Source organism: Miniopterus schreibersii (genome assembly GCF_964146895.1).
Source record: "Miniopterus schreibersii genome assembly, chromosome: 7".
Lineage (NCBI taxonomy): Eukaryota > Metazoa > Chordata > Mammalia > Chiroptera > Miniopteridae > Miniopterus > Miniopterus schreibersii.
The window spans coordinates 54,606,096-54,621,211 of record NC_138108.1 but is presented as its reverse complement, the minus strand read 5'-3'; the positions used below and the strand labels follow the sequence as shown (position 1 = coordinate 54,621,211).

Sequence of the window (15,116 nt, the reverse complement as noted above, 5' to 3'; positions counted from 1 at the left end):
GTTTAATCCCTCATATATATGATGTTAGGAAGCATATGAATAATTTTAACATTTTGTCATTGATAAATTTAAAATACAGACATATAAATGTGCTTTCATACTACCAACTAAGTGCTAACATACTGCTTTTTTCTTCAAACCACTTATCATTTTTAAGTGAAATAAGTTAATTGTGCTGTTTTTTTCCTTTTTAGAATTTAACATAAAATATTCAAAACACTATTGTTTTGACAAAATTATTTGTGCAATGAAAGTAATAGTTTAGATATGTTTATCTATGATATATATATACACACTTTAGAAAGTAAAGTTTGTTTTCCACTTACACAATATATCTGATGTTCTGTAAGAAAATGTTCAAAATTGAAGATAAGAATTACTTCGATTGTATATAGTGTGGAACTTAATGGGTCCTGCGTAATCTGAATTATTTTAGAAGCACTAGAATGGCCTAGTTATAAAATTTTTGCCTATAAACCTTTCTTATAGTCAGATGGCTGAAAACATCATTAATCAATGGAATTTTATTCTTCCCGGATTTGCTTACATACTTACAGTCTATTGCAACTTGCTCTGCAGACTTAGTACCATACTCAGGGGTGTCTTCCTGCATCAGGCACATGATACATCTTTGAACAATCTTTGGGGACATTTGGGGACCCAACCTTTTTACTTGGTGTGGTTCTGAAAGTGCTAAAAGTAAGAGATGACAGATAAGAAAAAGAAAAGAGAAAAGGGGAAGGAAGGAATTCAAAGCTTAAAAGCGGTTTGCTCGCAGCCTTAGCTATCGCAGTGAGAGGGCCTGCGTGGTCACTAACCAGTCTTCCTGAGGTTGCCCAGGGGGAAGTCAACACAGTGATATCCCTGTCACCTGCAATCCTACCACCCACCTTTTCCCCTCCTTTCCTGAGGTTCTTACTCGCCTCTCTTCTCTCTCCTGTTAAGCTTGATTCCAGGCCAGTGGACCCCCATGCCTTTCAATCCATAGCTCCCATATTGGATGGGTGCTCTTCGTCTGATTGCAGGATGTGTTAGGGAGTAATTTAGTGGAATAATATGATACAACAGAAGCATGTGATCAGGAAATGCATGTGAAAAGGTATAAATGTATCAAAAAGGAAGATTTGAGAATATGAAATTTGGAAAGTTGATAATATTTGATGCAGATACCAGGGGTGCAGAGTGAATGCAACTTGTGGCCCCAAATATGATCGGATCCCTAGAAAATGATACAGGAGGTTTACTGTGATTGGTTGCTTGAGATTATTAAGAAGTAGAGTATTCATGACTGCTTTTCAGTTGTTTTAAAACATATCATTGACTTTAGTTTCCATAAGATTTCATTAGAAACAACCTATATATTTTGCTTTTCATTAGACAATTTTGATTGGTGTTTATTTTCCTTTCCATGATATGAATAGAACTGTTTCCTTAATGACTAGTACCCTAACTGAGGAAGACAGTGAGAGAAAATGCTGGAACAACATATAACAAAGGACTAGTTTCATGAAAAGATGTGTGACTTAATGAAATGAGACTATGTTGAAGATTTACATCAGAAGACCTGAGACTAATATCCAGCTCAACCATTACGGAGAAAACACATTTTGAACAGACAGTACATGCTTTACACGGTCTAGATACTGAGGCCTCAAAAATGAGTAAGACAAGCTGATCAGTCTGAAAATGCAAAAGATACAGATAATTATGAAAGCTTTGATAAAGAAAAAAGTTAGAGAACTGACAGTACATTATTCCAAAATGTATTATAAAGTTATAACAATTAAGACTCTGTGATATTGGCAAGGGGGAAAAAAGACAGACAATGGAACCAAACTGAAAATCTGGAATATACCCAATGCATATGGACAACTGATTTTAATGAAATATGCAAAATATATTCAGTGGAGAAAGGATAGTATTTTTAATAACTAGTACTGGATCAACTAGATATCCATGTATATGAAATATATTAAATATGTACCTCACACAATATAAAAAGTTAATTCAAAATGTAAAACCTAAAATTTTAATATTCTAAAAACTTTGGAGAAAAGCTTTGCAACCCATAAAAGTAAAAAATTGATAAAATGAACTTTATCAAAATGGAAAAGTATTGTTCTCCAAAGCCACTGTTAAGAAATTAAAAGACAAGTCACTGACAGGAAGAAGCTGTTAAACAATATATCTGATAATGAACTTGTATTCAAAAAAAGCAAAACAAAACTCTCAGAACTCAGTGATAAGAAAACAATTAACTGAATGAAAAGGTTGCAAAGATTTGAATGGACACTTCACTAAGGGAGGCATATCAATGACAAATAAGCACTCGGGAAAATCCTTAATATTAGAGAAATACAATTACAACTGTAATAAGATAACCCTACACATCTATTAGAAAGACTAAAATTAGAAAGGGCCATATTGGTGAGAATGTAAAATGGTACCATGATGCTGCAAAAGGTTGACCATTTCTCAAGCAACTCCTAAGTATTTATCCAAAGGAAAGAAAGGCATATGTCCATACAAGGAGATATACACTAATGTTCATATTTTATTTGCAATAGCCAGAAGCCAGAAACAATCCAAATGCCCATCAAAGGGTGAATGGATAAACTGAGGTTTGTCCACTAATGGAATACTACTGCTCAGAAAATAAAGGACTTACTGATTGATACAGCCTGCAACATTGCGAATTTTAAAATAATTTCACTGAATGAAACAAGCCAAACAAAAACATTACATACCATTTGAATCAATTTATATAAAATTTCAGTTAATGCAGTGACAAAAAACAGATAAGTGACAAAAAGCAGATAAGTTGTCTATGGACTGCATATTGGGGTGGGAGACTAGAGGTGGAAGGAGGGAATTACAAGGGGGCATATGAAAACTTTGGGGGATAATGTATATATTTGTTACCTTGATTGTGGTGATAGCTTCAGGGGTTTCACATAAGCCAAAACTCATCAAATGGTACAATTTAAATATAATCAGTGTTATGTATTTTAATTATACTTCAATAAAGCTGTTAAAATGTTAAAGCAAACACACACACACACACACACACACACACACACACACACTGCTGGCATCCTACAAAGAGAAACAAATGAAGGGAAAATGTAATTGATGGTGTCCTCAACCGCAGAGGTACACTTTAGTCTAGATCCTCAGTGCGCCTTAGCCTGTTTACTTTTCAGTACCCTACTGATCTGATTCTAATGATCTGCCTCTTAAGACAAACTGTGTGGAATTGAGATAATACTTACTGAAGTTTTAAAATAAATTATACTGCACTGCAGAAATATTAGTTTTATTATTATTACCCTTAAAAATTGGAAGCTGCTTTGTCAATAACCAGAATTTTAATTGACAGGATAGAATTTACTTTAAATGATTCATTTTTCTTTGTCTTTAATATCACAGTGAAAACAGCAGTATATTTATCTGAAGGATATAACCAAGTGAAATGTCCTATGATGTGAAATCCACTTATTTCCAAATTGCACAAGCAATGAAGTGAAAAAGAAATGGAAGCTGACATCATAAATAATGGAAAAATGAAAGGCAGACGTTTTTATTGAACAGAATAGTATGGTAAATGAAGCAAAGAAGTTTGTAGACTTTTGGGGATTGTAGTATCCAGGTTTTTTGAAAGTAAAGAATTTTCTAGAAATGTCCACACAATTTGAAATTTGATAAGTGAACATGTCGATCATAATATGTTAGACAGAAATAAACTTAGACAAAAGTCTAGTTATTTCTTTTAGAACTCTGCCGTTTTAAAAAAAACACACCACATAATTCATGCAAATCTGAGCATAATGGATTTTCTGTCTATGTTTCAAACTTGACTGTTTTTGTTTTATTTGTTTGGTCATAAAAAACAGACTTTAATAGAAAAATTGCAGTGAAGTGAATTTAAGTTCATGTTATCCACAATTTTGGTGGAAATGGTTTTGTGGAACACTTTTCTTTAAATATGATAAAGCACTTTTAATGTTAATACAGAGATTTATTAGCTTCTCTTTTTCCCAGCTTTACTGAGGTATAATTGCCAACTAAAAATTGTGTATATTTGAGTTTTACAATGTGATGATTTACTTTAGGTAGGCAAAAGGAGGTTTTTCAGTTCATAGAAAATAATACAGTTGATAAATAAGAATACAAAAATAAACTCTGTTTTGCATACTCACAACTCTAAGCCTACTTTTGCCTACCCTGTACTGTATTGTGAAATGGTTACCACAGTCAAGCTAATCAACACATCCATCACCTCGCATAGTTGCTGTGTGTGTGTGTGTGTGTGTGTGTGTGTGTGTGTGTGTGTGTGGCAAGAACACTTAAGACCTACTCTCAGGCATGCCTTGTTTTATTGTGCTTTGCTCCTTTGCACTTCTCAGATATTGCATTTTTTACAAATTGAAGGTTTGTGGCAACCCTGCACAGAGCAAGTCTACTGGCACCATTTTTTCTAACAGGCCCACATGTTGGTTAGCACTTTTTAGCAATAAAGTATATTTTAATTAAGGTCTGTACATTGTTTTTAGACATACTACTATTACACACTTATTAGACTGCAACATAGTATAAACAACTTTTATATGTGCTGGGAAACCAAAAAATTCATGGGGCTCATTTTATTGCAATAGTCACTTTATTGTGATGGTCTGGAAATGAACCCGCAATATCTTCGAGGCATGCCTGTGTTTCATACAGTATTATTAACTATAGTCCCCATACTGTACATTAGGACTTACTCATTTTATAATTGAAAATATGTACCCTTATTGGCTTCTTTAAAAAAGAAGTCCAAAAGGTTATAAACTGACATCATGTTCATGTATAGCCTCCATAAAGAATATAAACTGCCCGGCTGGGCTGGCTCAGGCCCTGAGCATCAACCTAGGATCCAGGAGATCCTGGTTCAATTCCCGGTCAGGGCACAAGCCCGGGTTGTGGGCTCGACCCCCAGTCGGGGGCGTGCAGGAGGCAGCCGATCAATGACTCTCTCATCATTGATGATTCTGTCTCTCTCCCTCTCACTTCTTCTCTCTGAAATCAATAAAGATTTTAAAAAGAAGAAAAGAATATAAACCAATATTAATGAAACTGCCCAGCACACTCCTCTCTGGTTACCTGTGTGGTGCAGAGTAAACCTAAGCACGTTGCAAATGGCTTGAATTTTTAGTTTCTGTGCTTACAGTTAGATTATTTGTCATCTGCGCCACCACTCTACCTTAATCCATTGTTTAAACATATCTTATTCAATCTCTTTATTCTTTGTTTAATTGAAATCACAGAAAAAATACCTCTAGGTAAGAGATAGCTGAGACATTGTTTCTAAAGATGGTATTACATCTGTTGCATATATTTTAAAGCATTGGGTCAGTAGGAGCCATATAATCATATTTAATTTAGATGTCTATAGAAGACTCTATTTTTCCAAAATAAATGTGTTAGAATTTTATTTTGAATGTTAACTACAATAAATACCTGATTTCATATGCTCCTTTAGAAAAAATAAATGAACAACAGGAAAATTAGACATTAATCAAACTTTAGGAGAATGTTAGCTAACGTTAGCAGAACTCATTTTGCTTTTAAAATTATAATAGCCTAAGGCTTGGTAACTTTGATTACCTCTTCATTAAAACTCTCTGGTTCACAAAACCAGAATATGAGAATATTTATATTGAATAGTCATAGACGTAATGCTTCACCTTGCAAACATACTACATGGAGACATACTTATATTTATGGAAATATAAGGCATTGTAGGAGTTTCAGGTGCACTAGAACTTGTTATTAATCGCTGGTTCTCCTTTACAGTTACTTAATTATCTCCTAAAGTGATTTTTTTAAAGAAACACATTTCTTGGGTTGTCAGTAACACTCACAATTTAATGCTGTCTTGAATCAGTTACATTCACTGCTCTTTTTCATGACCTCACAGTCTGATCATATGAGTGCTTCTCTGCAGAATGTAAACATGGAATACTTATCAGCCTGCAAATATACTCTAATGTCTAACCTATGCTCTCTACTCTTTATCTGTTTATATCTATCTATCGATATCTAAATTTATATGTATGTGAGTCTATGTAAGTGTTAATATTATATATGAAACTCAGAATGCAAGTCTCTAGTAGTAGTTAGTGCAAAGGATATAATGATAAACATATGAATTTAAAAAGTTTATAGCGTAAGTGGTCTCTATTGCAGATGAATGCTGAGTGATTCTCACCAGACATCCTAAAGGAGATGAGACTTGGATATTTAAGAGAATTAGGGAATTATGAAACCCTGGAAGATGCATGGGAAGTAAATGCATAAAAGGAAAGAAATGGAGTGAAAATGATATAAAATCAATGTGTAAAAAATAAATTTTCATTTCCCTTAACATATAAAGCAAAGGTGAATGACATTTTTACAGGATTTATTCAGAAGTATACATTGGAAATAAATTTTGTTGGGAGATCACTCTAAGTTTTTGTTCTGCTTGTTTTTTGTTTTTTTGTGATTTTGGGGGGGGTTGGTTGGTTAATTCTCACCCAAGGATATTTTTCCTTTTGCTTTGTAAAGAGAATGGAAGGGAGTGAAAGAGGTGGAGAGAGAGAGGGAGACACACAGACAGACAGACACATCCATGTGAGAGAGACTCATTGATTGGTCGCCTACTGATCGCACCCCAACCTGGGCTGGGATTGAACCTGCAACCCGGATACATGCCCTGGACCGGGAATCAAACAAGAGACCGTTTGGTGTATGGGCCAACACTGCAACCACTGGGCAACACCAACCAGGGCTATTCTGCTTCTTGAATTAAACCATTGAGTGGAAATAAAGTTACATGAAAGAGGGACTTGATTTCTGAACTATGATAAAATGTTGCTCTTTCACAAATACCGTAGTGTTTCAAACATACTAAGCAGAACTTCCCTGTGTATAGCAATAAGCCTGGTATTCCTGGTTTTTTAGTGAGTTTCAGTACATTTAGAAACCAAGAATCATTACTAGATATAAAAACCTGAAATGTGACCTTTGGGAGGCACACTCTGGTTCTGTGACTGTTTGCTGATCCTTCTCTGCTAATGTGCACATACTCAACACACACCTGCATTAACCTTAAAAATCTTTATGATCCTCCTGACCCTAAATATGCAGGACCTCAATTTAACTGTTCAAATTTATAGCAATAAAAAAAGGTACTTGAAGAAATTAAATGTGCTGAGGATTATTGTACAGAAAGGTAACATTTGTGATGGCCAAAATTTACTGAAGCCTCCCATTAAGGGTACTTAAGCATACAAAACGGCACTGAGAATTAAGGCAATTATCCTGCTTATTTACATTTGAAATGCACCTAAAATATTCTCATAAAATGTTTAACTTTTTTTTTTTTTTTTGTAGCTAACATGTGGTGCCTTGTATTGACTTTGAGCTATTTTACAAATTAAAGTTCCATATTTTCTTATGGAAATGAGAAGTTAAATAACTTCCAAAAAATGTCTAGTTTTGAAATTTCAAGAATCACTTATATATACTGTGTTTGATTAAATGAGAATTACTAATTTACTTAGAATATTTGTTAGTAGTTGGGTGTAAAAAGGTAGACACAGTTGAAGACAGACAACAGTCCCTGGTCTCATGAGATTATGCTGTTGGGAGATTATAGACAATAAATGAGTAAACGGGAGAAAGAGTCTGTTAATTTCAGATAAAGACAAGTGCTTTGAAGAAAACAAAATGAGAGATGGAGCACTGCATTGCCTCAAAGAGGTCAGGGAAGATCTCTAAGAAAGCGTTTTAGCTGAGTTCAGACTGACAGGAAGAATCCAGCTGTGCAAGGTGGGGTAGGGGGATCCTGTTCAAGATAGCTTCATGCAAGAAAGAGTAAATGCAAGAAGCCTTGTGCAGCTGTGAAGTGACGAGCTGAATTCTCTCATTCCAAGTCTATGGGATCACAGATATCTTAAAGCTTTTGGAGAGGGGAAGCATTCTTATTCAAGGGCTAAAGCATAAGTCATTCTATAGGACAATATTTGGTTGATTGATTTATTCAGTGTATAGTTAGTAGACACATACTATCTACCAAGCACTGTGCTAGGAACTAGAGATGTAGAAGTGAAGAAAGCAGGCCAGGCCATGCTCTCTAGGAGTTTATTTTTTGATGAGGCTTTATATTTGAATAGCACTTCATAGAATTCTTTTATACATGTTATCATAATGACCTTGGAATTTCCCCCCATAAATTTGTTGTTTATCTTTAATGCATTCTGAAATGTTTGCATTATATTTTAGATTACTTCTGTATGGAACTCAAATATCAGTCTCTCCTCATTTTAACCATCAATCAATATAAATATATATATGTAGACCTGTACTAAACACTGTGAGTGGTATACAGACAAGATATGGCTCTTGATCTTGATTAGTTTAGAGGGTAAAATATGGTCTAGGTATCATTTGAAGGTGCAGATATAAAGTGCATGACGTTCAAAAGTGGAAAAGATTTGTGTAGTCTAGGAAAATCAGGGAAGAATTTATAAATTAAAAATCCAAGGGTTTTTAAAACAGCAGAAGGACGGGGGCTAGAAATGGGTGAGCTCTCAGTGTACAGTCTATAAGCCCGTGATTCTCCTTTGTGCTTTGAGCCATACCCGAGTTCAGGCTAGAATATCTGATGCCCCCTTCATTTTATTTTTTCTCCTGAAAATTGTATGAATGAAGTATTACTAAGCCATTAAATATATATTTTGCAGAAGTAGGATGCAAATGACAGAGTTAATGACTTATCCATTAAAAACTCAAGAAATTGAACCTATTATTTTAGATACCTATATCTGATGCCTTTAAGATTTCTAAGATAAAATCACAAAAATGTTGTTTCTGTACATGTTCATTCCATTAGGAAACTTTGTGCACCTTGCCAGCCAAAATTAATGCATTCAAAATCGAATTCATATACTTTTTGTTAAAGAGCAAAATTTAAATCTCTATGGTAACTATTGCACTAAATGTGCAACAACTTAAGCTATGATTATACTGTCAACTTAGTGATGTCTGTCTTAAGCACATGACTACCAGTCGTTTCACTGTTGTAGTCAACCAGAAATGTAGTTAAAAAAGGAAACCAATTATGAGATTTATTTAAATAAGGCTAAATGATTTCAGCAATAACAGATTTAAGATAACTAAGAATGATCCTTTTGAGGGTGTGCGATAATGTTAAGGGAAGACTTTGATCCATGTGTTCAGGTGTATTCAGCACCAATAACACTGAGTTTTAAGTACCATTGAAAAGGTAGTTGTAGATTTTTAAAATTATCCTTAAATCCAACTTAACTGTTTTCATTACATATGCAATTATTCAAACATGATGAATTATGTATTCTTAAAATATTTAATTGTTAAAACTAGCCACAGGTTTACACTGTAAATATGCTGAAATTGAAATAAAAATTTTGGTGTAGAGTTATTAGCACTCCTCGGTTGCCACCATGATGTGCCTGAATACTAAAATGTGTTTCTGCATACTCTACTCCATTGTCAAAGGCTTGACTTCATTTTTTATCCATTTCATTACTTTATAGTTCAGCAATATACAATCTCAATCTTGTAATTTTTTTTTTTATTTTAATTGGTCAACCAATTTTTTATTTATATTTTTAAGTTCTGTTTTTTCATTGGCTGGCCAACTTTATATTCTGTATTTTTAAGTGGTCAAACAAAGCTGTTTGGGTTTAAGCAATCGTAACTTCTGGAATTCCTGAATTTAGATAAGAATTTATAAACAGTTTAAGAGCAAAGTGCTCCCCACCAATCCTGTAATGATATATTTGAATAGTAATTAGACCTGATGAAAGACCCATGCTCCTCGATCATTTCTCTGGCCCTGTTGAAGATGACCTCAGGGACTACAAGCTTTCTTTTCATATTTGGAGAATGGAATGGAAACTCTTGACTCTTTAAGGTCATGGAAAGTTAAAGATGTACCTAAGGAAGTTGGAAATGTGTTGCAGAGCCGAGGCAAAGTATAAGGGAGGTGACACATTGATAACTAGCTTTTGGGAATTTATAATTAAGTGAGTGTATGAGAACGGATGGGTTTGCCAAGAAAGAAAATAGGAAGAGCAGAACAGCAAGGCATGTCCTTAGGTAGCACCTACATTTAGGGGTGGGAGAGAGAAGAGAAAGTGAATGCTAAGGCAAAGCTGTCAGGGAAGAATAAATATATCACAAAAACTTAGAAAGCTGCGGTGATTGTCAACAGTGTCAAATGTTGCAGGGAAATAAGGAAGAAAAATGAAAGCTCCTAAAAAGCTTTGTGAGCAGGTTCAGGTGACAGAATGAAAATATTAGAATATAAGATGTTAAGAATATTGGATTGTCAAGATTTTTAGAGGAAAGAAAAACTTTTAAAGAGGTTTTCCAGCAAGTAGGAAGGAAAACACATAGTAACTTAAAGGGTAAATATGACTAGTAATTATATTTGTTATTTTATTTTATCATTCTTTTATGTTATATTTGTTACTTTATTTTATCATAGGGAATGAAGTAAAATATAAGCTGGTAGGAAATTTTGACAGGCTAGGGGATATTGGGAAAGAAAGAGGGAGGGACAATTGATGGGTCAGTGCCTTCAGGCATTGGAAGGATATCATTGAGATAAAGTATAACCCTGTAACGCTTTTTAGTTTTCAATGTGGTTTAGGCTTACTACGTCATTACCTCTTCACCAGAACACTGTGAATGAGTTGTTATTATTGTCTTATTCTGTAATTAATGGTTTTGAGTCTCAAGGAAACTAAGTGATGTGGCTAGAAGTTGGCAGGACTGAACATCAAGCCCACGCCCTCTGTTCCCAGCCTACGAGTCCTCTCTTCTGAGCTCAAGTTCCCAAGGACAGGGTTTAACTCTGGAAAGGAGGCTTGGCTCTCTTTCCTAAAATGCAAAGAAGAAGTGAAGGCATCATGAGATGATTCAAGGAGGGAATGAATAGAAAGTCAGGTCAGGTGTTCTTGAGACTCAAGAAAAGTGGAAAGCGAGGGACTATAGAGAGGATGGGATTGAAATCGGAGCTTGATGAAAGGGGAAAATTTGGGATTAGACATAGCTGCTTCTGCAAGCATATGAAAAAGCATTGATATTCTCTATTAAACAACCTTTGAATGTCACAAGAATGACACCTTGCAATTATGATGAAACAGAGATGAGGGAATTATCTTCACCATGCTTCAAGCATCGTATCTGGAGAAATAAACTTTGCACTGCACTGTCCTCATTTGTGACTGATAAGTGAGCGAAGTAACCTGCTAAATGGTCATTTCTTTACTCTTCTTCTAATGTGTAATGTAACCTGCATTGATTACTACCAATTTATTATTTTTTAAAATAAAAAACTGTCAAAGTGTAGAGGATTACCTTCTCTCACAGTGAGTTTTGTGGGTATTTATCATGAGCTCTTGATGTGACACTAATATGGATATTTTTAAATGTTTCACATTTAACTCACTAAACATTTTACAGTAAAAAAAAATAAGATACCAGCAAGATGATTTTTGGAAGGGAATCATAATTTTCCATTGATGGCATTAGAGTTTTATATGTGCTCCCTAGGGAAAGTATTTATCTGAAGCAAAGCTTCCTATAAAAATATCTCAGGTTCTTGACAAGAAACAAAATGTCTCTAGCTGATTAAAAAATGGAAAAGAAAACTCTGTCCATGAAAGGATTATGGTTGGGGCGAGTACCTCTTAAAACAGTCCTTTTCTTATAGACATGATATGACTCTTCAACTGTAAAACGTGAACTGATGACTGGACTTTAATATGTTCGGTTCTGATACTCACAGCTGGCCTGGCCTGTGAGCTACTTAAAGACAGAGGCGCCCATGTTCTATGATTCCTTCTCTGTGCCCCCGAGCCCAGCACGGTGCTTGACACAAAGTCAATGGCCAGTATGTATTTGCTGAATAGATGCCAGCCAAGGCCTAAGAGAACATGCTGGAGAAGGGAGAGTTCCTTCCCTCTCCTCGAATTCATCACGGGGTCTTACTTTTGAAAGGCATGTGACCACGTCCCAGGTTATACAGGAAGATTTTTATTGGAAAAAAAAAAGGCTCTAGCTGCAGTTAGGTGAGGTGGACAGTTTACAAATGGACAAATTGAGTAATTGAAGGATAACTCTTTCTGAAGTACCAGGTTTCCTCCCCTTACCCAGTCCAAATTGTTTTTAAGCATCTCTGGCATCCATAAAAGAACAAGAGATGTTGGCACACTCTGCAGCTGGGTGCCAGGCGGCCTACTGATACTCAAAGGGGACCGTTCTGGCATGAACTCCAGGGCAGCCTCATGCAGCTGTTATGAGCTGCAATGTGACCAGAAGCAGCAGATATTACTGATATCTGACAAGCAGTCAGATCACCAGACAAGGGCAGGGGGAACCAATGTAAAATGCAAAATATATGACCCAGATATCATTTAATAAGTCATAGGTCCTTTCAATCCACTTTTTAAAAAAATGATCTGTATACAGTTCTTTCACAGTTGAGGTTTATTTGTAGGATTAACTGTACAACGAGGAAAGCACACATTTCAAAAGTCCTACTTCTGTCTTAGTTAATATTCCCCTTAAATGCACTGAAAATACTTCCCAAGCCTCCAGTATTTATCACACTTTCAGATTATTGATTATTGAATGATGGAAAGTTATTACTGTCTTGCATATTATTTCTCGTGTTCCTTTTTTAAAAATTATCTGCTTGAGACAATCTTTGCTAATAAAAGAGCAATACTTTTTGTAAATATGAAAAGCTAGACACTAATTTTCTTAAGCAGAGCCACCTTATATTACCTAGGATTTTCAATATCCGGTAGACAGCTTGTCTGCTTCTTGTCTGCTGGATGAATACATGTCATTTAAGCGAAAGATGGAAGATTTGCCATAACACAAATAGGACTGTGTTGCTCTGATAGCTAAAGGGGACTTGGGAATTTCTGCAATATCATCAGTCCTAATAAAATGTGGAATAATGACAGGTAATAATTGTCCTGATGCTGGGAAATGAAGTGGACATAATGCATGGTAATTCTGAAGATCAGAAGGCTCCAAGGCAAAGAAAGTTTCTGAGAGGCAACGATGAAAGTAGAATGTACATGCTGACAGGGTAACAGTGGGAATGGGCGTTTGTGTTTGAGAGGAGTGGGAGACAAAGTTAAAAAGACTCCATCAGTGACCACAACCACCTCGCTATACCTCTGATACATACTGTTTCATACACATACTGTCTCAGTTGCACTTCCAGATAGTTCCTCCGCTTCAAGCCATGCCCAGTAGAACCACACTTTACTTTGTTTTCTGCTCTATTTTTCTCTTTTCTCTCTTCTTTGACTAGGTATAAAAGGGTTCATTTTGAATTTGAGGCTTTCAGGAGATTCATTTCTCAGTTAAGATCATCAGTACTTTGTAAAGGAAAGTACTTGATAATTGGATATTTTAAGAGCAAATTAATGGGATATGTGAAGTGATATAGATAGAATTCAGAATTGTCTACATTTAATACCAATGTGAAAATAAAATATTCAAATTACTCTAGTATATGGCTATTTCTTGAAAAACTATTTTGTGGACAAATGTTCTTTGTGGTTTTCCTTTTGTTGTTGTTGTAACATTTGTGACCTTTCTAAAATAGAGTTACTCCCAAGTCTGATGGGGAAAAACACATTGATTGCCTCATAATAAGTTTTACGATGTCATCTTTTGTACTTTCTCTTGCTTAGAGAACGGTATTTGTATCATGTACTTCTAATATAGCTAACATAAAGCCAGCATCCCTGAGTAGGAAAATGTTGATTGAACCTTTGGATGCATATATGTTTTTGAATCATTGTTTGGGATTTCTTTGGATAAATACCCAGAAGTAGATTGCTGGATCATAAAGTAGTTCTATTTCTAGTTTTTTGAGGAACCTCCATACTGCTTTCCACAGTGGCTGCACCAATTTGCAGTCCCACCAACAGGGCATGAGGGTTCCCTTTCCTCCACACCCTTACCAGTCTGTGTTGACTTATAGCCATTCTGAAAGGTATGAGGTGATATCTCATTGTGGTTTTAATTTGCGTCTCTCTGATGATGGGTGACATAGAGCATCTTTCTGTATATCTCTTGGCCGTCTGCATGTCCTCTTTGGAGAAGTGTCAGTTGGATTGTTTGTTTAAGAAGATGTGACACATATGTACAATGGACTCTTACTCAGCCATGGAAAGGAGTGAAATCTTACCATTAGCGACCTAGAGGGAATTATGGTGGGCAAAAAAGTCAGACAGAGAAACATAAATACCATATGGTTTTACTTGTTGTGGAATCCAAAGAACAAAACAAATGAAGGAACCAAACAGAAATAGACTCATAGATGCAGAGAACACAAACTCAGGGTAGCCAGAAGAGAGAGGGTTGGGGACTGGGTGAAAAAAGTGAAGGGCTTAAAAAGTACAAGTTGGTAGTTACAAAATGGTCATGGGAATATAAAGTATAGCTTCGGCAATATAGTCAATAATATTGTAATGGCCGTGTATGGTGTCAGGTGGGCACTAGAATTATTGGGGAGATCACTTTATAAAATATATAAATATCTAACCACCATGCTGTACACATTAAACTAATACAAAACAATACTGAATGTCAACTGTAATTAAAAAAATTTTTAAAAACACATTTTTGGAGTGTTGTATCATTCTCATCTAAAAATATCTCTAAAAGTGTTTTTTTACTCCATATAGAGAGATTCATCTGAATCCTAGAAATATGGAAGAAAACTTAGCCCGTATCAACCTCACTTCCCTTCCTTTTACATACGAATTTTCTGAGGACTCTCAAGATTAAGTGACTTGTTCCAAATTCTACAATCAGTTTGGGTTCATTTTAAATCCAGAATCCAGCTTTCTTATTTCAAATCTGATGCTTTCTTCAATTTCTTATACAAATAATAATTCTGTTTAAGAAAGCATCCAATAATCAAGAACTGGATGGATTTTTAGGCATGTTGAACCCATGATCTCTGACAACTGGGGTGAGCACTCAAAGGTCACAGCAGCTTGATATAGGAGTTC

At 35.3% G+C, this 15,116-nt stretch overlaps 1 protein-coding gene across 1 annotated transcript in view; it reads left to right on the top strand.

The window, feature by feature from the left end:
* The window catches only part of GALNT13 (polypeptide N-acetylgalactosaminyltransferase 13), a 417,763-nt gene that overhangs the window by 265,696 nt on the left and 136,951 nt on the right, over positions 1 to 15,116 (top strand). The window lies entirely within an intron of this gene.